Here is a 24,362-nt window from a genome sequence, read left to right on the forward strand (position 1 = left end):
CTCTGCACCCTTCTGGGCCTTCTAGATCTCTCATTCCACTCTACCCTCAATCTGTCAGAGAGACCTTAGATGATTTTCTCTTAATTTCATGTGGAAACCAGATGTCACCTAGTTCCATTGCCCCTTAGAGATCTTGACTCGAGGCCCACCAATTCCATAATCCTTGAAAATCTGAAGTTGATTCTGAAAATTTGGCTATTTCCTGGGGAAAATTTGGCTATTTCCTCAGCTCCAGCTTCCCCACATAAAGTTTTTTGTCTTGTATAAACCCAGACACAGAACTTTTACACTTACTTAGTTGTGTGAATTTTAAATAGTGTTTGTTTTGTCACATTTTCAATCAGAGAGACCTATATACAAAAAATTAAAAATGTATTATTCAAATTCAAAGATCTAAATATGAAAGAATTATATGTAATTAAGCCTTTAAATGATAACTTTATAAATTTGGATCATTTATAATTTTGGAGTTCGTAAAGCTTTCAACGGCACAAAGACTTTTGGGACATTAACACACACACACTCATCCTTTTACAGACCAATTCAGTATTTTCAAATCCAATAATCCATACTTTTCTACTTAAGATTTTTTTATTCGTTGACTTGACCCAACTTTGTATTTGCCAAAATGAAGATAGTTCTTACTCTCCACGTAAGTTTTGAAATACGTCTTAGTCCATTAAAGTTGCTATAATAAAATACCAAAGACTGGGTCGATTAGAAACAATAGAAATTTACTTCTCATAGTTCTGGAGGCTGAGAAGTCCAAGATCAGGTGCTAGCAAGTCACTTTCTGGTGAGGGCTCTCTTCCTGGTTGGTAGCCAGCACCTTCTGGCTGTGTCCTCACATGGTGGGAGGGGGCTAGAGATCTCTCTGGTGCCTCGTTTATAAGACACCAATCCCATTAATGAGGGTCTATAAGCACCACCCAAAGGCCCCACCTCCTATCATTTTTAAGAGTTAGGATTTTAGCATAGAAATTTTGGGAGAAACACAAATATTTATACATATGCACATGTGCTACACCCAGAAGCCAGGAATGGGTTAGGGTGAGCTAAGGTACCAACTCTTAAGGTCTGTAGGGTGGAGGGTGAGACTAGGATTCAAAGCCTGGAGCTAATTCAGGTCTTGAGCAGTCTCTTCGGATATCCCTAGTGTGTTTCATTCATATTCTTCTTTTCTGAGTGTGCTCTGCCTTCCCCCGCCCTCCTCTCCAGACCCCTGCGACCCCAAGTCCAGCCTGAAGCATATAGAGATAGCTTTGAGTCCTATACAGAATTCCCTTATGGTTAATTCTGCATCCCCTCAGCAGCAGTCATAAGGATTCACTGAGGAGTTCACATGGGAAATCTGTCTTAACACTCCAGGTGCACTTAAAAGTAATGTGTGTCCCCTGCTTGCTGGTCATAATGTTTTTAATACAGCTTTAGTGGGAACAAGAGCACTTGAGTTTATTTGATGGTATTATTATGAATAAACACATTCACGAGCACATCTTCTGCATCTACTATCGCTTCTAAGGTCCTCAGTCTCTTCCTCCTTACCTTAAAGTAAGAATATATTACTTTTATCAAACTTTTATCAAAATTTGAGCTTTAGTCTTGTATTTATATTTGCCATGTATATTTTCTCCATTATTTTCAATATGTTTGGACAAAGTATGGAAGATTTTTATTACAATAACAAAGGAGAGTGTAAATTACATAAGATTTGACTAAATAAACATCCACCTGTATTACATTCATAAGGTTTCTCCCCTGTATGAATTCTCTGATGTGCACTAACATATGACTTCAGAGAGAAACTTTTTCCACATTCATTTCATTCATAGGGTTTCTCCCCTGTGCAAGACCTCAGATGTGCTCGGAGGTTTGAAGTACTAGAGAAAGTCTTCCGACACTCGTTACATTTATAGGGTTTCTCCCCTGTGTGAATTCCCTGATGCATACTGAGGGTTGCCTTCTGAGAAAAAGTTTTTCCACATTCGTGACATTCATAAGGTTTTTCTCCTTTGTGAACTCTCTGATGTCTACTGAGGTATGATTTCTTGGAGAAAGTTTTCCCACATTCACTACATTCACAGGGTTTCTCCCTGGTATGAATTCTCTGATGTGCTTTGAGGGCTAAATTGCGGGTGAAAGTTCTCTCACAGCCATTACATTTATAAGGTTTCTCACCTGTGTGAATTCTCTGATGTGCTCTGAGGGCTGAATTATCAACAAAAGATCTCCCACAGTCATTACATTCATAGGGTTTCTCGCCTGTGTGAATTCTCTGATGTATTTTGAGGGATGAACTATTGACAAAAGCTTTCCCACATTCATTGCATTTATAAGGTTTCTCCCCAGTATGAATTCTCTGATGTATTCAGAGGACTGAATCACGGGTGAAAGTTTTCTCACAGCCATTACATTTATAGGGTTTCTCCCCTGTGTGGATTCTGTGATGTGCTCTGAGGGCTGAATAATGGGCGAAAGATCTCCCGCAGTCAGTACATTTATAGGGTTTCTCCCCTGTGTGAATTCTCTGATGTGTTCTGAGAACAGATATATAGGCAAAAGACCTCCCACATTCATTACACTCATAGGGTTTCTCCCCTGTGTGAATTCTGTGATGCGCTTTGAAGGTTGAATTATCAGCAAAAGTTTTCCCACATTCATTACACTCATAGGGTTTCTCCCCTGTATGAATTCTCTGATGTACACTGAGGTGGGTCTTGTTAGAGAAAGTTTTCCCACATTCAATACATTCATAGGGTTTCTCCCCACTGTGAATTCTCTCATGTTCTTTGAGCTGTGCAATTTCGGAGAACGATTTCCCATAGTCATTAGTTTGATAGGGTTTTATCCCTGTGTGTGTTCTGTGGTGTACTAAGACAGCAGAGTTCTTGTAAGATTTCCCACATCCATTGTTATCATAAGGCTTCTCCTTATGAACTATCACATGTTCACTGAGGTTTGATGTCTGACAAAAAGTTTTCCCACATTCATTACATGCATAGAGATTAACGCCCATATGAGTTCCAGGATAATGAATAGGGTGTGAATTTGACCAAAAGGATTTCCCGCATTCATTGCCTTGAGTTTTTTCCCCTGAGCAGGTCCTCTGATGCTGAATGAGGTGTGCATTCTTGTAAAATAATCTCCTGCATTTATTACTTTCTCATGACTCCTCTCCTGTGGTACTTTCCTGATGTACACTGAGGGGTGAGTTTTGATGCAAGAATTCTCCATATTTATCAAATTTGCAGAATTTCTCTTCTGTTTGAGTTCTCTGATATACTCTAAGGTCTAATTCCTGGAAGAAGGCATTTGAACATCCATTAAAAACACAGTACATATCTCCAGTTGGTGTTTTCTGGGCTGAGCTCTGGCTCAAGTTTTCTTCACATTTACTTCTTTCAAAAGCCTGTCCTGGAGCAGCTCTCTGAGGTTGAGTAAGGGGTGAATTCTTACTGAAGTTATTTTCATTTTTATTACATTCATAGTGCATCATAACCATGTGAACTTGATTGTATTTCGCAGTGGTGGTTTTGTCACAGGATCTACTACATTCATTAAGATCAAAGCATTTCTCCTTTGTGCCGGTTCTCGCGTGGTTAAAGAGAGTTGCTTTGTCACAGTTTTTCTTAAATTCACAATCCTGACAAGATTCTTCTCCTATTAGAGAACTCTGAGCTGTAACACAGACAACAGTCTCATCATGTGAAACTTTTCCAAACTCACTACATTCAGAAGATTGCTCCAGAGTTTGAATTTTCTGATGATCCTGCCTAAGACTGAAAGCTTTCACGTTTTTATTATATTTGTAAGACCTCTCTCCAGTATGAGTTTTCTCATGATTAATAACAAACTGTAACTTTTCACAGACATTCATGTAATTGGCCTTCTTTCTGGAACAATTTCTATCACTAATAATTAATTCAGAAACAAATGGTGAACTCGTTCTACATGAGTCACATTTACAAGGCATTTTTCCTGAAAAATCTGGAATCGAATCCAAGTTAATTCGTTTTCCTAAAACTTTCTGACCTTCTTTATTCAGTGTTTTGTTATCAATGAATGTTACTACTTGCCACAATGGTTTCTCTTGTTTTTCCTGATTCCCCTCAATGTGGACATCAACCTTATAATATCCTAAAATGAGAAAAATTGAAAGTATCTTATGAACCTTATATTTCTCATAAGGAGCTTAAGGCCACGTTTTGTTATCTATTGTATTGTTTCTGGTAATTTTCAAAAGATTAGTAATTCATGCACAGAAACAGACACACACACTCTCCTCATCCATATCGTTTAAACAAAAAACAGCTATTATATTCAGTGCTGGCCAAGATGAAAAAAAAAAATTAACAAACAAATGAAGATGCTACAAAATGGAAAGGTGGACTTTAGGACTTAAGAAATGGCACTACAGAGAATTCCAAGATTTTCTTTCTGCGTGCTGGCCTGCTGGAAAAGCCTGCAAACCAAAGTCAACAATAGGCGGAGACTAAAAAAGTTCCAAGAAAAGCCTGTTCCTTCTAGCCAACGATCTGAGGAAAAGATGGTCTAACAAAGAACTGTTCTGACAATATCCACTATACTCAAGCCTCCCTACTTCCAAAAAAGAAAAAAAAAAAGAAAAAAGAAAAAGAAAAAGGAAGACAAGATTCTTCTCTGTGGTTCTGCCATAAATATAAAGGATGTGAACACTCTTGCAAAATTTTCCGCCACGAGCCACAGCAAGAGCGCATAGAAATGGTCATGAAGAATCCTGAGAAATTCCCATTCAAAAGGAATTCTTGGACATGGTTAACAGCAGGCATTGCCAAAATTTCACCTGGAAACATATTCCTATCTACTCTATAAAATCTGCATAGGCAAGAGGAACAAATCTGTTGCTTTAGGGTACTCATGGCTAACTCAGAGCAGGTAGGAGGGAAAAAAAAGAAAAAAAAGAAGTATAGAAAAAAAAAAAGGCAGGAATACACAGTAGGCCCAATATTACAACTAGAAGAGATGAAGCAGTACTTGTGAAAACCATACCCTGAAAAACCAAAGACACAATATATTAAAAAGCAGCTGAATTCACATTATTGTCAAATGCATTTGAGTGCTCATAAAGACAGATCATATTCTGGGCTATAAAACAAATATTTATAAAAGAAGAGAAATCATATACAGTGTGATCTCAAGCCATCAAGAAATTATGCTGGAAATCAGGTGCGCAAATTTATTTGGAAAAATAAAACATGTTTGTAAATTAATATACTTTCAATTAAACCATGGGTCAATGAAGACATCTCAGAAAAAAGTAAGATATTTTTAAGTAAATGAAATCTAAAACTGTTCAAACTATAGAAATTTATGAAATACAGCTAAAGTAGTACTCAGATAATTTTGTAGTTTATAGAGATAAATTTGTAGTTTAAAATTATATACATTAGGGGAAAAAAAGACCTTTAACCAGTTACCTAAGCTTTGAGAAACTATACGAAGAGAAGTGAAATATAAAGAAAGCAAAAGATAGAAAATAATAAAGATCAGAGGATACAATGAAATTGAAAACACTCAAACCAAAGCTTACTTCTTTGAAAAGATTTTTAAATAATAAAAAGCCAGTGGAGGAAAATCGAGAAGACACATTCTCAGTATCAGAAATAAATGCAAAAGAAAATATAACTACCAACATAATAGGCATTAAAAAGATAATAAAGAATATTAAGAGAAATTCTATGCCCATAAAGTTGATAATTTACATAAAATGTACACATTCCTTGAAAACAAAAAACTACTAAACTCTCTCATGAAGAAGAAATAAGCCAAATAGATCTATTTAAGAAATTGAATATGTGGTCAAGAAATATGTAATTGAAAAAGCAGCTCTAGGACTAGATGGTGTGAACTAGTGAATTTTACCAAACATTGAAAGACGAAATAATACCAATTTTACATAATCTCTTCAAGAAAATGCAAGATGTGGGAATATTTCCTAAGTCATTTTATGAGGCCTGTATTATCTTCATAACAAAACCAAAGACAATTCAAGAAAGAAACCCTATGTAATATTCCTCATAACATAAATGTAAAAATACTGAAAAACAGTAAGCAAAAGGACACAGTGCTATATTAAAATAAATAATAAATCAGGACCAAGTGAGATTCATCCCAAGAATGCAAACTGTTGCAACATTCAAAAAAATCAATCAATGTGATTCACCATATTCATTGTCTAAAGATTAAAACCGCAATCACATCAATTACAGAAAAAAAAAATTTCACTAAATTCAAAATCCATTCATCAACCTAATAAAAGGAATCCACGAAAAGCCTACAGGTAACATCACATCTAAGAGTGAGAGCCTGAATGCTTTAACCCTAAGACTCAGGAAAAGACAAGGGGGTTTACTCTCAGCACTTCTACTCAAGACAGCAATGTAAGTTGAAAATGAAAGAATGAAAAGAATGAAAATGAAAGATACAGAGTAAGCCTACACAGAAAAATCACAAAATGATCTTTAAAAAAGCTCCTTGAACTAATAAGTGTTTTCAGCAAAGGCAAAATACAAAGCCAATACATGAAAGCCAATAATATACAAATAATAATCAACTGGAATTTGAAATCAAATACACAACATAATTTACCATAGCACCAATACACGCCATTTGGTATCTGTATGCTAAAAACTATTGATGAAAGAAATCAAAGAAATACTAAATAGAGAGGTACATGTTATTTAGGAATTAGAAAACTGTATTTTTTTATGCTGATTTTGTTTGATTTATAGTCAATGCACTTCAAGCTGAAATTCCAACATTTTTATAAATATCAGAAGCTTGTTTTAAATTTCATAAAGTCATCTGAACATCAAATTCCGGTGGATTCAGTACTACCTGATGTCAAAAATTAAAAAGCTAGTGTAAGAAAGTTAATATGGTATTGGCATAAGGAAAGATATGGAGATAAATAGAGACGCCACAGAAATATGCAATCTCAGACATATAGAATGCAATCTTAGACACACACATACTGAAATGCAATGCAAATATACACTCATCTGTTTTCTAAGATCAAGCAAATGTTACTCAAAGGAGAAATGATAATCTTTTCAACAAACGCTGCTAGAATAACTGGACTCCCTTTTCAAAAATTTTAACTTGACATATAACTCATACTTTCTATAAAAATTAATACCAAATGGAACACAAAGTGTAAAATGTGAAATTTAAAAATTTCTAGGAAAAAAAAAATCACAGGAATAAATCTGTTAAGAGTTCTGACATTTCTAGACAGGACGACAAAAGCATAGTCCTTACGGAAAATTAAAAATTGTACTTTATTAATGTTAATGTTCAGTTTCAGCCGAAACCATGCCAACAGAAGTAGAGCGCAGCTCACTACTGTCAAGTGGGGAGAGGTTCCCCACTAAACCTCCACTGAAACCCATGGGAGATAGAGAAGGTTAACACTGGGCAGGGTTGAGAGATCGGACTCTCACTGGCCTTCTGCTTGTACTAACCACCCTGTATTCCATTAAGTGCCAGCAATACTACCTCATCTTCATTCTTCTTTCCATTTTTCAGAATCTTATTGGTTTTTTATGTATAATTTTAAGTATTTAACTGTAGTTAGTGAATAGGAAAGAATGTTTATGCCATCATTCTCATTTAATGCTTTCTATCTTATTCTTTTCCTAAGCACAGTTATGAACATGTTTTCCTTAACATCACATAGACTATATCTAGTTCTGCTCTAAGCCACCTGAATCCGATTTTTTGTTTTGACCCATAAGTTTACCTCAGGATTCTTTACCCACTGTTCTGATAGGACAGTGGACATGTCAAAACCAATTGTCTATGGATCATATTTGTTTCCCTGAACTTTTTGTTTCACTAATTTATTAAACTATCCCACCTCCAGCTGCAAACTACTTAACTACTCAGAGCTTTACATAAATCCTTCATATCTAATAAAGCAAGTCCTCCCACAGTGCTCTTCTAAAGGGATTTAGTTTGATATTACATCTTTACAAGTATGTCTCCACATGAATTTTTATGGAAAAGTGCTTTTTGGTTTTTTTAGGATTAACTAAAGTTGCAGCCATTTCATTGCTTTATTCTAAGATATAGTCTATAATTTGTCTTCCAGTTGATCAATTTTAAATTTCACTTTTAAATTCTTCATTATTATATTTTTGTTATTGCTCTTGATTAGGTTCTTAATATAAATGAGACTACAAATTACCTCTGTTCACTAATTCAGCTATAACTAAAAGTTTCTAGTATGCACATTTATTTTTATTACTTTCTAAATGTCATGCAATTTTGAAATTGATTTCCTTCTTAATATACTGTTTAATAGAGATAATTTTCCAAAGTTCCATATCAAGGTTTTTTGTCTACTCATTTTATCATTACTTTCTACATTTATCGAACTATGTTGAGAGAATATTATTTGTGGTGATTCTAATTAGTTGAATTTATTGGTGTTTAGAATAAAACTATATTTTCACTGTCTTATGATAATTCCAAGGGAACTTGAAAGGCTTGTCCTTTAATTTCAGCATACACATATGCAACTATGTGGTCCACTTTAATACAAATATCATTTATATCTTCTATAGCCATATTTATTAAATATGCCACAGGATTTATTATTCCATCAGATGAGGTACAGCAGGTCCTCAAATAAATTCCTTTCATTAAATGTCATTTAGTTACAACGTTGATGAGAAAAAAAATCAATTCCCTACAAGGACCACTGTCTGTGTGGAGTTGGCATGTTCTCCCCACGTCTGTGTGGATTTCCTCTGGGTCCTCGAGTTTCCTCTCACATCCCAAATGTGCACGTTAGGTGAACTGGTGTGTCTACATTAACCCCATGTCTGAGTGCGCGTGGTGTGTGAATGCACCCTGAGATGGAATGGTATCCTGCCCAGGGTGGGTTTCTGCCTTGAGCTGAGCTGCGGGGATATGGCCACCTGAAAAACGGAACTGGAATAAGCGGGTTAGATAATAATGATTAATCTTTCTTAAATGTATGTCTAGCTCAGATTTACATCAATGGTAATATTAGAAGTCTTTTGGATCTTTATTTTGAAGTTTGGTGATGTTTCTGCCCTAACAACTCAGTTCTTCTTTATATCAGTCAAGACTGTAATAAAGGTGGTTTTATTACAGTTCATTTCACTTAAGTCAATTTCCAGGAACCTACTGACAACATTAAGTGAAGAATTATGATCTCATAATTCAAGCGAATCTTAAAGTCTTAGAAATTCATATTTTGTTTTATGATCATTGATATCATATTGCTTAGTGCAGCTATTCAAATACTCTTGCGCTATCAGGATTTCTTTAAAGATAATGAATTTATTGCCTAAATATAAACCTGAAAGATAACAGAATATTAGACCCTAAATTATTTATTTTTATTGACTTAACAACTTTACCATTCTTTTATTTTATAACCTTTCTAACATACTATTGAGGGATATCTTTTTTAGCCAATCAGTATGATTAGACAAAGGCCAAAAGGCACATGAAAGAACTGCTTGGCATCGTTAGTGATCAGGAAAATAGTTAAGGACTAAATTATGTCTCAGTCAAATTCATGTTTTGAAGCCCTAACTCCCAATGTGACTGCATTTACAGATAAGACCTTTAGAGAGGTAACGGAGGTTAACGTGATAAAGGAGAGGCCCTATTTCTGTAGAACTGATATCCTTATAAAAACGGGAAGAAACATCAGACACCTTTCTCTCTCCATGAATGCAAAGAGGAAAGGCCCGGTGAGGACACCGTGAGAAGGTGCTCATCTGCAAGGCAGGAAGAGAGGCCTCACCACAAATCAACCCTGCTGGCACCCTCTTCTTGGACTTTCAGCCTCCAGAACTCTGAGAAATAAATTTGATTTTTAAGCCACCCAGGCTATGGTATTTTGTTTTGCCGGTCCAGCTGACTAATACAGAAATGCAAATCAAAACCTCAATGACATAGCACCTCACATCCACTCAGATGACTACAATCAAAAAGTGAGATAATTAAGTACTGGTGAAGATGTAGAAAATTTAGAACCCTCATATGCCATCATTAGGATTATGAAATGATACAGCGCCTTTGGAAAACAGTTTGGCAGTTCTACAGAGTTATCACATAGCCAGAAATTCCGCTCCTACCTATATAGTCAAGAGAAATAAAAGCATATGTCCATGCAAAAACTTGTAAATGGATTTTACATCAGCATTACTCAATAACAGCCAAAAGGTTCACGGACTGATGAATGGACAAACAAATGTGGTATATCCAGACAAAGGAATATTATTTCGCCATGAAAGGATGAAGTACTAATACATGCTACAATATGAACCTTGTAATGCAAAGTGAAAGAAACCAATCACAAAAGAACACATAATGTGTGATTCCATTGACATGTCCAGAATACCCAAATCTATACAGATAGAAAGTAGATTAGTGGTTGCCAGAGCTAAAGCGGCAGGAAATAAGGAGATAATAGCTAAAGGGCATGGGGTTTCTCCCTCTGAGGTGAAGAAAACTGACTGTGGTGTTTACATATATCTATGAATACACTAAAAGCCACAAAACTGTATGCTTTAAATGGGTAAATTGTATGATATGTGAATTACATCTCAATAAAGCTGTTTAAAAGGAAAAACGACTTTGGAAAGTGGTTCCCTCTAAAGTCTAACTACCCCAGGAGTTTCCTTCTGTCCGTGCTCACTCACCTGGGAACCTCTGGTTTGGGAATTCTTCCTCTAAGGACCAGGGCTCTTCACCTTGCTCCAACTTGAAGATCACCTGGGGTTTGGTAATGCAATACCCTGTGAACGTAACAATCCACAACAAAGACTTTATATATAGACCAGATCCACGTGCTTTTTAGATTCTGAAGGTGGAGAAAGATATAGCAGCAAGAGCAAAATGAAAGTACCCATATGCAGGTTTCAATGGGAAAGCAATGACACAAACATCGTTTCTGTTTCTCTAAAGGTTTCAATTACCCAGGCCTCTTAAAAGCCTGAACAACATTAATCTCTACAAAGGGTCCATGTGTTTTGATGATTACAACAAAAAGGATTTGAATTCCAAGGGGAGTCACATAGTAAGGCCTGCTCACCCATGGAGACAAAGTGGCTGCAGTTCTCCAGCATCACGTCTCTGTACAAGGTCCTATGAGCAGGGCCCATGTACTGCCACTCATCTGGGGTGAACTCCACAGTCACGTCTTCGAACGACACTGATCCCTGCAATAATACATTTTGTTCAAAGTTCAGAATTAAGTGACAAAGAAAATACCTTTGAGAACTACTATTTTCCTGTTTACTCTTAAGGCTCTAAAACAAATAGCTATAAAGAATGTCTACTCGTGCCCTAATTTGTCTTTAACTTTGGAGTTACTCAATTAGTTAAAAGGGTTTGTAATGTACTGTAATTCATTCATATATTTTTATGAAAAATTTCAGTGTAAAGAGTTCCTACAACTCTTCTACGTCCCGAGGGATTACCCTGGGTAGTCTAGAGAATTCTAGAGAATCCTAAGATGTTCAATCCCTCCAAGGACATCAATACCATAAATAATGGGAGCCAAGGAAACAGTTCATGTAAGTTGTGGAGATCCCGTACATGATTGAACTTATGTATCAATAAATGTATAAAGATATATAAATCTAGAGCTCATGGAGAACAAAAGATGACTTACCTAGGAGATGGAATCAAACAGACTAGTATGAGAACACTGCCTACACTGAAGTAACAGCGATAGATATAAATAGAAAGATCTAATCAGCAGAAGCAGTAACCAATTAGCTATCCAATCTAGCAGTATGAGCAGCTTCTTGAATGCTGGTGCCAAATACCGATATTTAAGACATACAAAAAAAAATATCTTAGAAGTTTTCATGAGACAGACCTGTTCATGTTGCTACTGACTAGTCTGTAGAACAAAAAGCTGGGACTGTCCCTTAAACTACGCATGGTTTTAGAACACAGACGGGTGCTCTAGGACAAAGACAAGCATTAAGGAGACACTAGCAATTTAGGTGGTCATGGAAATTAACAGAAGCAGTCAGACAACAACTTGAGCACATAGGGATTGGACAAAAAAAAAGTACCAGAAACAGCATCTGAGGCACCGTGAATATTAAGGAGGCTGGCAGTAAAAGTAGAGGCCACAAAGCCAGAGAAGAACTTTTCTGAAGGTAATAATGGAATCATGAGGGAGTAGAGTATTGAAAACTGAAAAAAGAGAAAGTTTCCACAACAAAGACTTTAAAGGGGGTGGGAGGAGGGAGCCGGGGGAGTTGCCGTTCAATGAGTATAAAGTTTCACTTGTGCAAAATACTAAGTTCTAGAGATCAGCTGCACAACGTGATGCCACTAGTGAATGATACAGCACTGTACATGTAAAAATTTGTCAGGAGGGTAGATCCCATGTTAAGTGTTCTTATCGCAAGTAAACAGTAGAAAGAAAGGGAAGTAGATTAAGAGACAAGAGGACAGAAACACGTTTTTTTCCAGTATTATGTATCCGGTTATATCCTCACTCATGTCTTCGGTATGACTGAGTGAATACCTTCTTTGTGTGAAGTTCAGAGCCAGTAGCTGGGAACTTAAACAAATGAATAAAAGATGAGGAACTCCCCTCATTAAGTTTATCTTAATATAAAAAATAAAATAAAATTTAACTATATTTTCCACAACTAAAACATTAGTGAGAAAACTGTTGTTTTTTATTCGTTTCTGCCAATCTCTCTAATATGTGACTTAATAAACAGCTGGATAAAAAAAAATTAAGCTAACAATGACAGAAGTGCAAATGGTGAAATGGGAACCCCAGAAAATTCTCTCTTCCACAAAAACAATGAAAAAACTGGCGAAAATTATAGAAGTTAACAAAGATAATTTCTGGAAGTATACAAGAAAATTGGCTGAATCACTCTAAGTATAGTAATGTTGTATCATTTTAATACACCCTGTTCCCATCCCTCTCAAACTCTGCCACAGTTTGAGAATCCACAGGCTCCAACCTGCAGCCTGGCAACTACATGATGGGTTGTAGTTCCATCAAAGTATCATTCCCAGAAAACTGTCATCATTTGGGCTGTTTGGTAGTTCGATGAATGACCCCACTACAAGGATATCTTTATGTGTGCTAATTTGGAGCTCATACAGTGTGTGAAAAGTCTTATCCTCAGAAGCATCTGGCCAAACATTTAAAGGCATTTGTTTAACTTATGTGGTGGGTATTAACTGAAGTGGTGGATAACAGCAGGAGCAAACAATGGCCTGATCGAGAAGCTTAAAATAGGAAATGCTGAAGAATGAGATGGCAAAAAAAGATTTTGAAAAGCTCTGATATACTCCTGAGAATCTAAAAGGCTACCCACATGCATAGAACTATGTATAGGCCCAGGGCTGACGGCATGCTCAGGAAAGACATGGGAAAGCCCTAACCTCTAGGTGACTATGAGGTTTGGCATAAGAAAGAAGTAAAGGCCACTACATGCTTATAAACTGCCTGACTGAACGTTGAAGGAATGCCTTCACATGCACAGAGCCCTGAAGCAAAGACTGGGAGACTACTGGTTCCAGGCATTTAACGAAACTTCTGAAGAAACTTCTACTGCTACAGACCACAAAAAATATAGGTTCTACAGAATTAGTTCAGAAAAGTCACTGAACAAATAAATATCAAGGATGATCCCTATGGAGGGGAGACATTCTGATTTCTAGAGCTGCCTCATCTATGTTATTTTAAATGTCCAGTTATCAACAATAACAACAAAAACAACAACAAACTATTAAACAAGGGGGGAAAAAAAAAGAAAGTAAGATTCATATGCAGGAAAAAGTATAATCAAAAGAAACTGCTCCTAAGGAAGGAGATGTTAGACTTCCTAGGAAACAACTTTAAATCAGTTGTTTTAAATATGGTCAATGACCCCTAGGAAAGAATGTCTAAGGATAAAAGAAAAATATAGGAATAATATTTCACTAAGTAAAGAGTATCGATAAAAAGGAATCAAAGAGAAATTCAAGAGCTGAAAAGTACAATAACTGAAACAAAACTTTCACCAGAGGAGTTCAATAACAGATCTGAGCAAGTCGAAGAAAGAATGAACAAACTGTATAATATGTCTGTTGAAATTATGCAGTGTGAGAAACAGAAAAAATGATGAAAAATAACTATGAGATAGCATCAAGTTTACAAGTCAATGCATAGAGTCCCAGACAAAGAGAAGACATACTCTGAAAGAGTATTTGAAAAAATAATAACCAAGAAGTCTCCAAATTTGATGAAAACAATCTACACATACCAAAAACTCAATGACCTTCAAGAAGCATGAACTTGGAGTAAGAGAGCCACACCTGGGCACGTGTTAATCAAACTGTCAAAAAGACAAAAAGACAAAAAAGTTTTTGAAAATCTCTGATATACTCCTGAGAATCTAGATGGCTACACACATGCATAGAGCTGTGTATAGGCCCAGGGCTGACAGCATGCTCAGAAAAGAAAGCCTTAAGTTGTCACCTCTAAGTAACTATGAGGTTTGGCATAATAAGGAATAAAGGCTACTGCAGTCTTGTAAACTGCCTAACTGAATGCTGAAGGAATGCCCTCTCATGCACAGAGCCCTTAAGGAAAGATGGGAGACTTACTAATTTAAGGAAATTTCTGAAAAAATTTCTACTGCTACATACAAGAAATACAGGTGCTAGAGAATTAGTTCATAAAAGTCATTAAACAAATAAATTTCAAGAATGACCCCTGTGGAAGGGAGACATTCTGATTTCTAGAGTTGCCACACTATTTCGTTTAAAATGTCCACTTATCAGCAACAACAAAAAACCCTGCTAATCAAGAAAAAAAAAAAAAAAACAAGAAAGCAAGATCCATATATATGAAAAAGTGTACTCAACAGAAACTGCTACTGAGAAAGCAGATGTTGGACTTACTAGGTAACAACTTTAAATCAGCTATTTTAAAATAGTCAAGAATTCGAGGAAAGAATATCTAAAGGCTAGAGGAAAATGTCAGAACAATATTTCACAAAGTAAAATGTATCAATAAAAGAAACTAAACAGAATTTCAAGAGTTAAAAAGTACAACAACTGAAACAAAACTTTTCCCTAGAGTTCAACAACAGATCTGAGCAAGTGGAAGAAAGAATGAAAAACTGTATAATATGTCCATTGAAATTATGCAGTGTGAGAAATAAACAGAAAGAAAAAATGGTAAAAAAAAAATAACTACTAGATAGCATCAAGTTTACAAATATATGAATAATGAGAGGAGAAATAGTCTGAAAGAATATTAAAGAAATAATACCCAAGTCTCCAAATTTATGAAAAACATTAATCTACACATCCCAAAACTCAACAAACTTCAACTAGGATAAACATGAAGTAAAAATGCCATACCTGGACACATGATAATCAAACTGTCAAAAAAGACAAAGACGTTCTTGAAAATAGAAAGAAAGAAGTGACTCATCACGTACAATAGCAGTAACAGCTGGTTACTAATCTGAAACCATGGAGAAAGCAGTGGAATGTCAGATTAAAAGTGCTGAAAGAAAAAGGTTGTCAACCAAGAATTTAATACCCAACAAAATTGTAAGAATTAAAACTTTTTGAGATAAACAAAAACAGAATGTGCCAAAAGCAAAAATGTCCTGCCAGAAATAATACAGGGAGTGGTTCAGCAAATCTTTGCAGACTGAAAGTAGATTAGTGGTTGCTTGAGGCTTGGGGTGGGGAGGGATAAGATAATGGGATGGGATAAAACCTACACACTTTTTTTTTAAGGCGATGAAAAGGGCCTATTTTGACTACAGTGATGTTTGCCCATATTTGCGAGAACACCTTAAAAAATCATATATTACACTTTAAATGGGTGACTAGCATGATACATGTATTCAATTGCAATAAGCACACCTTAAAAAATTGTATATTACATTTTAAATGGGTGACTAGCATGATACATGATTTCAATTGCAATAAAGCTGTTTTAAAATAAAAAATGAAAGAGGATGAAATCATTACAAAACATTAGAAAAGATTTAAGGGCCAAGGATGAAAATGCGGATAAAGGAAAGAAGGTGACTCTATGAAGATAGCAGCAAGGGAAAGACAGAGCCAGTGGAGGTGCCACAGACACTAAAAGAGAAACTTTTCAGAAGGACAGAGTGAGAAGTAGAGGCAAGAGACACAGTAAAGTCAAGTAAAGAAAGGATGAGAAGAGATCTAGTGAGTTTGATTATAATCAAGTCTGTGGTCACGAGGACACAGGCAACCGGGCTTCATGCAGAGGTTTGAAGTATGAATGTAAAGTGTTGAAATATTTGAAAGAGAACAGCATTTTAAACTGCTGAGTAAGTTGAATATCATAGGTATTCAAAATATTTATGTAATTTTAAGGATATTCAGTTTATTCTTCAGAAAATGTCTTAATTCAACCCCTATGTCTGAGTTTCCGAAAGACAGTATTGACCAAGTTCACATTCAGCATTAAGTCTTCTGCTTTTATTGTAGAACAAGTAGAGGCAACATTCTATATTAGTTTAAGATTATTACTGGAAAGTTAACTGGAACACCTATTTGAAAACAACAAACATATTTTTTGTCATCAATCTCTTTACATTCTACGAAGACACTTTGCTTTATCTTCTCACTAATGTCAGCCGTTAAAGAAATACTGTCTGACACTCTGACATGGATATCATGAACTACAGAGATACATTTGGAGCTCCAATTTGGCAATTCCTTACTGAATTCTTTCCTGTAATACCAGAGAATCTGCATATATTCAAATACCACCACCCTTGCCCTGCTATTCATCTGTATTTCTACATCTTCTCTGAATGCATGTGATCCATTTCTATTTCTACTTCCATGTTAACAAAGAGACACTTAAGTCCTTATAAAATCCATTGTAAAATAAACGGGTTATTCAACTGAACTCACCTGAGCTATGTTCATTTTCTGCTGCTCCTGGAAGAAGGTTAAAAACTGTAAAGGTTCCACTAGGGAGGAAGAAAAAGAAATGGGGTCATGAGAAACCTGGCTGCTTTACAACTCCTATATTCATGGCTTTGAATATCTCATAATACCAGCAGGAGAAAAGGCTTCCCTATGGAATAATGGCCCCTTGAGAAGGAACAGGAAGAACCACACAGAGGCAGCACCGTCTGAACATGTGCATGTCTTATGGGGGCTTAACCTTGCATTTTCAGAGTAAGGTAAACTGCTTTTTGTCAATCATATAACAATGTATGCCCTCCTATGACCAATTAAAACAAAAATTTTTTAATATGTAACTAAAATAAAGGATGAGTTAAAAAAAAAAATTCAGGTACCACATAGGTGAAACCTTCTAATTTCATTAAAACTAGTCTCAAAAAACTACTCAGGCTGGATTGTTCATCAAGTTCTTGTTGTCTTTACACCTTAAGAATTTGCACAGAAAACTCTGAAATTAAAATGGGATGCTTTATGCAAGAAATATATTTTTTAACTTTTTGTTCCAAGTTGTTTGCAGTTTCTAAAAAAGATCTCTTAATAAGATGTTTATAGTACTTACCTGTGTGAGTAAACAGCACTGTGTTGCTGTTTGGTTCTACCCAAAAATCTTTCATTTTTGGCCCGATATTTTTGGGCTCCCAAAAGGTGTCCAATATAAAAAACTTTTCTTCTACTATCATTTTGTCATCTCCATGTTCAGGAAAGAGGGAGCATCAGCATAACTCTAAATGCCACATGTAGTGATGCACATGGTATGAGAACAGCTCAGAATCTGGAAGAGTGGGGACAGAAACAAAGAAAACATGGTGCTGTTTAGGATTTCATCAGCTCTGCTGGATACACCTTCCCTGAACATCATCTTCACTAGCCATCCAGTGAAGTGCTTTTCTCTGCAGCCTGACAGTCACCCATCCCTCTCAACCCCAAGCTGGTCCACAGATTCCACTGTCACACAGTCTGTGGTGGCTTCTGGACATGGAGGCTTCCGGACGTGGAGGCATCACCAGGTTTTACTCATGCTACTCAGGGATCAAAACCTGCTTCTGGTGTTGCAAACCAGGACCTGCACCTTTCCAGCAGGGATGAAGGGTTGTTCTTCCAAGTGGCAGTTCGTAGGGCTCCTCTTTCCGGACTTAAAAGAGTTACTCTGCACCACGGAGGGGTGGGATCTAAGCCTGAGAAACAAATTCACTTCATTTGATACCTTCATCCAACACTCTAAACCTGACCTTTTGGAATTCACCAGAAATGTACTATCCAGTACTATAGCCATTAGCTGCACGCAACTACTATACCTGAAGTGTAGCTAGTGCCACAAATCAAAATAATATTTTGAATGTACTGAATTTAATATCATCAGTAGAATTAACTTCACCTCCTTTCATTTTTACTGTTGCTACTAAAATTTTTTTAATAATATTTTTTGTATTATATTTGCATTATCTTTCTGTTGGCCCAAAAATGCATAAGAATATCAGACTGGGCCTTTGAGGATGGAGACAGCCTGGACAGCGCAGGAAGGTGCAAGAAGCTCAGTATGACCCAGAAGCTATGGAGAAAACCCACAAATCCCAGGATATACTTACCACCTGATTAGATTCGGTCCGCATTCATGTCACAATCGTATCTCTGGGAAGTTGAGGGCAGACAATTCGGTTAACTGCTCCAAAGGTTGCAACTCTAGATTTGGGTCAGGGAGGATACTAGGAAGAGCAAGAGAGAGTAAAATCTATATTTGCATCCTACCTCTGTCACCCACCAGCTTGTGCCCTGGGGTATAACATTCCGCCCCATGAAGGTCCTTTCACCTGAGGAATGTCACGTTTATACCGACAAGTAGGTTTTTGTGAGCGTTAAATGAAATAAATGAAGGGAACAAAGTGTTTTCTGATAGCCCTTTACATAGTGATTACAAGCATCTGAGAAAATGTTTTGCAAACGATACCTTAATTCTCAAAAGAACTGCACGAATCACCATTAGTAAGTAGCCTCACGTTCATCGTGAACGTCATAAAGATGCAGTCTCCTCTCGCCACCTGCACTCCCCGCACCAGGCCTCAAGGAGCACCCTCTCCACATCAGGACTCAGCCCCACCGGCGCCGCGGGATCTGAAGGGGCGGACCCCGTAAGCACGGACTGGGGGAAGGGAGGGCCTACCTGACCGTCCGCTGGATTTCCCGTTCCTGCACCCCAGACAGACGCCTATATGACCTTCATAGGCCCAGTGTTCTCACCGTGGGCAGGGCAGCGCAGTCTCCGCAACCGCACACACCCAGCGACCTGATGACCGCGAGCCTCTCAAGCCAGTCTGGGCGGACCGAAGGCCCCGGGACTGGAGTGCACATGCGCGGAGTGAGAGCCGAAAAATCTGTTCCCAGAGGGCTCCGCGGTAGCCCCACACCTTCAAGACTACATTGCCCATGAAGCCTTGGGAGCGTGGGACGTAATTTTTGAAGCGTTTTCGCTTCGTTAGCCAGTTGGAAGACGTGAAAATTGGACCTGACCCCAGGACACTCTTGAATACCAGAGACTTGGGTTTAAAATTCAACCTTAGAGCCTAAAACCACACTGCAAAACGTGGTTATGGATCAGATCCTGGTTAGAAAAACAACAGCTGCAAGAGACAATTGGGGAAACATGACGATAAATAGATATTAGGAATATTAAAGAAAATTGCCATTACCTTGGTTAGTGAGATAATATTTGGAGGTATAGGAAATTATTTTTTGACGCTACCTAATGAGATAGTTAAAATTATGAAATCGTGTATTTGCAATTTATTTTTAAAAATTAACCAAAAGAATAAGAGAAAGCAAATAGGGCTTACTCATTAAATCTGTGTAATATGTGTGTATGATGCTCATTGTACTATGTCTGCTATTCGGAGTGTTTGAATTTATTTTTAATCCGTAATAAAAGACTTGTGCTGGGTGGGGAAGGGCGAAAGGAGGTTAGGGAGTTTAATGCCACTCCAGAAGTGTACCTTTTAAAATCAAGTTGCCAAAAGAAGTAAAGGTGCACACAAGTGTCTCTTTCATAGCTATGAAATAGAACACATACGACAATGTGGTGCCAGCATTACATCAAAAGAGGAACATCTGTGACCAGCAGGGCGGGGGAGGCAATAATCTACTTTGGTTCAAATTATACAAGTCATACATGAAAGTATATACAATCGGAAATAAGAAAAATATTATTGCGTCGATTTCGCATTTCCATAGGTAAACTTTCTTTGAAATTTAATATGTGCACACATCAAATTGAGACATATGGACAATAACATAATTATGCTTTCTAGTAGACTTTTTGAGAAATTTTAAGCTTACGGAATAATTGAGCAGAAAGCACAGAGTTCCCATGTACCCCTCTCTCATCACCCCACACAGTTTCTCCTGTTATTGACATTTACATTAGTGTGGTATATTCAGAAAAAGTAGTAGATGATATACTATTACTAGCTAAAGCCCATAGTTTACATTAGCAGTCACTCTGTTGTACAGTTTTATGAGTTTTATCAAATGCATAATGTCATCTGGCATGATATCCAGCGTTACATTATCATACGGAATAGTTTCACTGCCTACAAATCTCCTGTGCTCTTTATTCAAACTCTCCCCTCTTGCTTGCCCATCCTGAACTCCTGGTAGCCGCTCACCTTTTTACTGCCTCAACAATATTACCTTTTGGAAATGACATGCACTTAGAATCATATACTAAGTAGCCTTTTAAGAGTGGCTTCTTTCGCTTAGGAAATGCATTTAAGTTTTCTTCATGTCTTTTCGTGGCTCTTTTTTTATTCTTTGGAACATATTCCATTGTATGGATGTACACAGTCTGTTTATTTGCTCATCTACTGAAGGACATCTTGGTTGCTGCCAAGTGTTTCCAATTGTGAATAAAACCATAGACATTTTTGTGTAAGTTTTCAAAACAATTGAGTAATTGCCAAGGAGTGCAATTGCTAGATTGTGTAGTAGAGACTAGGTTTAGCTTTATAAGAAAGTGCCACACTGTCTTCCAAAAGTGAATGTATCATTTTGCATTCTCACCAGTAATGAAAGAGAGGTCTCCTGCTCTATAGCCTCACCAGCATTAAGTGTTGCCAAGTGTTTTGGACTTTGGCCATTGTAGTAGGCCAAAGTCCAAAATAATAGGTGTGTACTGGTATCTTCTAATTTGCAATTCTCTAATGACATCTGATGCTGGGCTTCTTTTCATAGGCCTATTTGCCATAAGCATATCTTTTGCGAAGTGTCTGTTCAACTCTACCCCAATTTTTGTCGAATTGTTCATTTCCTTATTGTTGAATTTTAAGAGTTATTTGTATGTTTTGGATAAAATTCCTTTACCAAATATGTCTGCTGCAAATATTTTCTCTCGGTCTGAGACTGTCTTTTCATTTTCTTGACATTATTCCACAGAGCAGAAGTTTTTAATTCTGGTGAAGTGACACTGATCAGTTTCTTAATTCATGGATTACACTTTTGATATGATGTAAAACTTTGCCAAGCTCAAGGCCACCTAGGTCGTCTTCTATGTCATCTTCTAGAAGTTTTATACTTTTCCATTTTATTTCTAAGTTTCTTGTAGTCCATTTTGAGTTTATTTTTGTGACTGTGTAAGGTCTGTTTCTATGTTTATTTTTCTTTGCTTTAATCTTTTTAACTCAAGGAACTGCCAAACTCTCATCGAATATTCTCATTTCTCAGCAGAATATATGCTATGTCTATTTTGCAATTATATTACAATTATTTCATGAGTTCTCCTTCCTATGTATTTCTATTACCATTGGAATTGTAATAAAATATCCAAAATAGCCACACACTCTTCACTGAATATGTCATATTAAAATGTTTTTGTACGTATTCTTCATAAATTTGGTAATTTATTATTAAACAGAGATGTAATCCTATTGCAAATTAATTGTATCCTTTTTAGATAATATATTCAAGGTATTTAGCATAGTCCCCATTATTAAATTTTATTAATGTATAAATAAACATGTATTTATCTTTGCATTTCAGCTTACCATATAGGACAATAAATAAAATAATTCCTTCAATGTGAACACAATATTTTTACTGAAAAAATTAAATATTGCTTGAAGGAAGACATCTGAGTGCAGCAGAGACAAGGGTTGAAGTTCTAGCCTGTCTCTGTGAACGTGGGAAAGTTATTTAAATTATCTGAGCCTCATTTTCCATGTTTGGTCAGTGAAGGAACTGGTCTATTATTTCAGCCAGTTTAATCTTGGTTCTTAGATTTTCAAGCCAGTATCTAGACATAGCTATTTTACTGAAATTCCGTTTTTCTTTTCAGCAAGACTATTCACCCTGATCACTGGCAAATACTCGTCATCTAAGGAACAGCTCAAGACATGCTACATAGCTTACGAATGAGCAAGGAAATAATCCTGCTTGAAGCATTTGTATTTTTTCTTTTTGGAGAAATCGATAGGGACTTCCCATTGCTGGGCATACAAGATTTAGGGCTTACTTTTTCCTGAAATCTATAGAAGGGTAAGCCAGAGCAATGTTCATAGTGGGAGAAGAAGAAATTTTACAGATAAAGGGTATCATGTTCGACAATCACAGAGTAGGCTCCTTAAATTATTATTATTATAGTCTTGTCTTCTTTTTTCTTGCCATTCTGATTGAGTGTCCTCGGCTTCCCATCCTCTATATCAGTGGTTTGATCCTCTTCTCCATCCACTCTGTTTATTCCATCTAATATACTCTTCATCCCAGATAATGTGTTCTTCATTTCTGACTGGTTCTCTTTTATAATTTCCATTTCCGTTTTATGTTTTTTATCTCTTTGTTGAATTCATCTACACTTCCCCTAAGTTCAACGAGCATCTTTATAACCAGTGTTTTCAACTCTGCATCTGTTAGGTTGCTTGACTCCATTATTTCTGGATCTCTGTTCTGTTGTCTCATATGGTTTCTGCTTCTTTGTCTTCCCGTTTTGGCTACTTTTCTGTGTCTGTTTCTATGTACTAAGCGAAGCTCTTAGGTCTCCTGGTCTTATTAGTGCAGCTTTGAGTGGTAGGTATCCAGTGGCACAGTCCTGAGAGGAGTTCACCTCCAGGCCAAACTTAGCCCCTACCCCTCCGAGGTCACCTGTTAAGATTCAGCAAGCAATCCCCAGATGCTGTGCTTATTGTTGCCTCAAAAGGCCACACCAGAAGCTGAGGCTAGCTGCCACCAGTGTGAGTCTAGGCACTGCTCGGCAAGGGGCACCTGTCTAAGCAGGGACACAGCTGGATGTGGCTTGGGTGGAGCCACAAGAAGGGGGAGGCACAGTTTCAAGGATTCTGCAACCTCTATTTTCCAGTTTGATGATGTCTCAGATGTGGCGGCGCTGAATCTACACACTGGAGCAGGAAGGAATAATGGATACTGAAGGCACTTCTGTACAGAGCGAGTCTCCCTTCAGCCTTCACTCCAACAGCTCAGTGTTCCCCTTTAAGTCCCTGGTGACTTCTGTGCAGTCAAACCAGTGCTCGTGCTCAGAGCAAGTATGTCCGTCGCTGCAAAAGTTCGCTCGGAGACACAGCCCCTTTAAGAGGCATCTGCTGCTGCCTCTGTCCCACTTCTCCGCTTGGGTCGGTTAGCCTTGCGTCCTCACCCGGTCCTACTTTCTGCTGTTGCAGGGTGAGTTCTTAGTTCTCTCCCTAGTTGTATGGCTTGTTCATCTAGATCCCAGGCAATTTTCCATGCTGTTTGCTTCTTGTTTCTGTCACAACTTTGAGTCGGTTGCCAGAGGGATGAACAGAGCCTCTACCATCTTCACCATTTTTTTCTGACCTGTTTTTCTTACTGAGAATTATGAGTTTTGACAAAAGCATAGATACATATATATAAACTGATATAGACATAAATAATAAATATCAATCTTATTAAGGCTTCTATATTTGAAAGAGCAGGGATGTTAAAATAATTTCATAGCAATTTATTATCTATATTTTGTTGCCAAACAGATATGAGTCCACACAATTATTTGAAATATCATGTATCAATTTTCCAGGAAAAATTAAAGGATTTGCCTTATCAAAAATACACAGTTGTGGGGGGTGGCTCCATTGTGTAGTGGTTAGCAGTCTGCTTTACACGCAGAAGGTCCTGGATTCGTGACCCAGGTGGCGTCACGGATCATACCCTGGGTGCGCCAGGCCCCCCAGGTGCACCAGGCCCCAGGGGAACCAGGCCCCCAAAGTGCACCGGGGGAGCCAGGCCTCGGGTGCACAGTGTGTGCAAGCTAGGACATGTCACACTTCTGAAATTGAGATACTAGAGTGGCAAGAGCCGGAAAACATCTCTGTGTATGGATGGGAGTC

General features: G+C 37.2%; 1 pseudogene; it reads right to left on the bottom strand.

Moving 5' to 3' along the window:
- Positions 1-572: 572 nt before the first annotated feature.
- LOC105311141 lies at positions 573-19,398 on the bottom strand (annotated as a pseudogene).
- Between the last annotated feature and the right edge of the window lie 4,964 nt (positions 19,399-24,362).

The sequence above is a fragment of the Pteropus vampyrus genome, unplaced genomic scaffold (assembly GCF_000151845.1).
Source record: "Pteropus vampyrus isolate Shadow unplaced genomic scaffold, Pvam_2.0 Scaffold1000000569, whole genome shotgun sequence".
Lineage (NCBI taxonomy): Eukaryota > Metazoa > Chordata > Mammalia > Chiroptera > Pteropodidae > Pteropus > Pteropus vampyrus.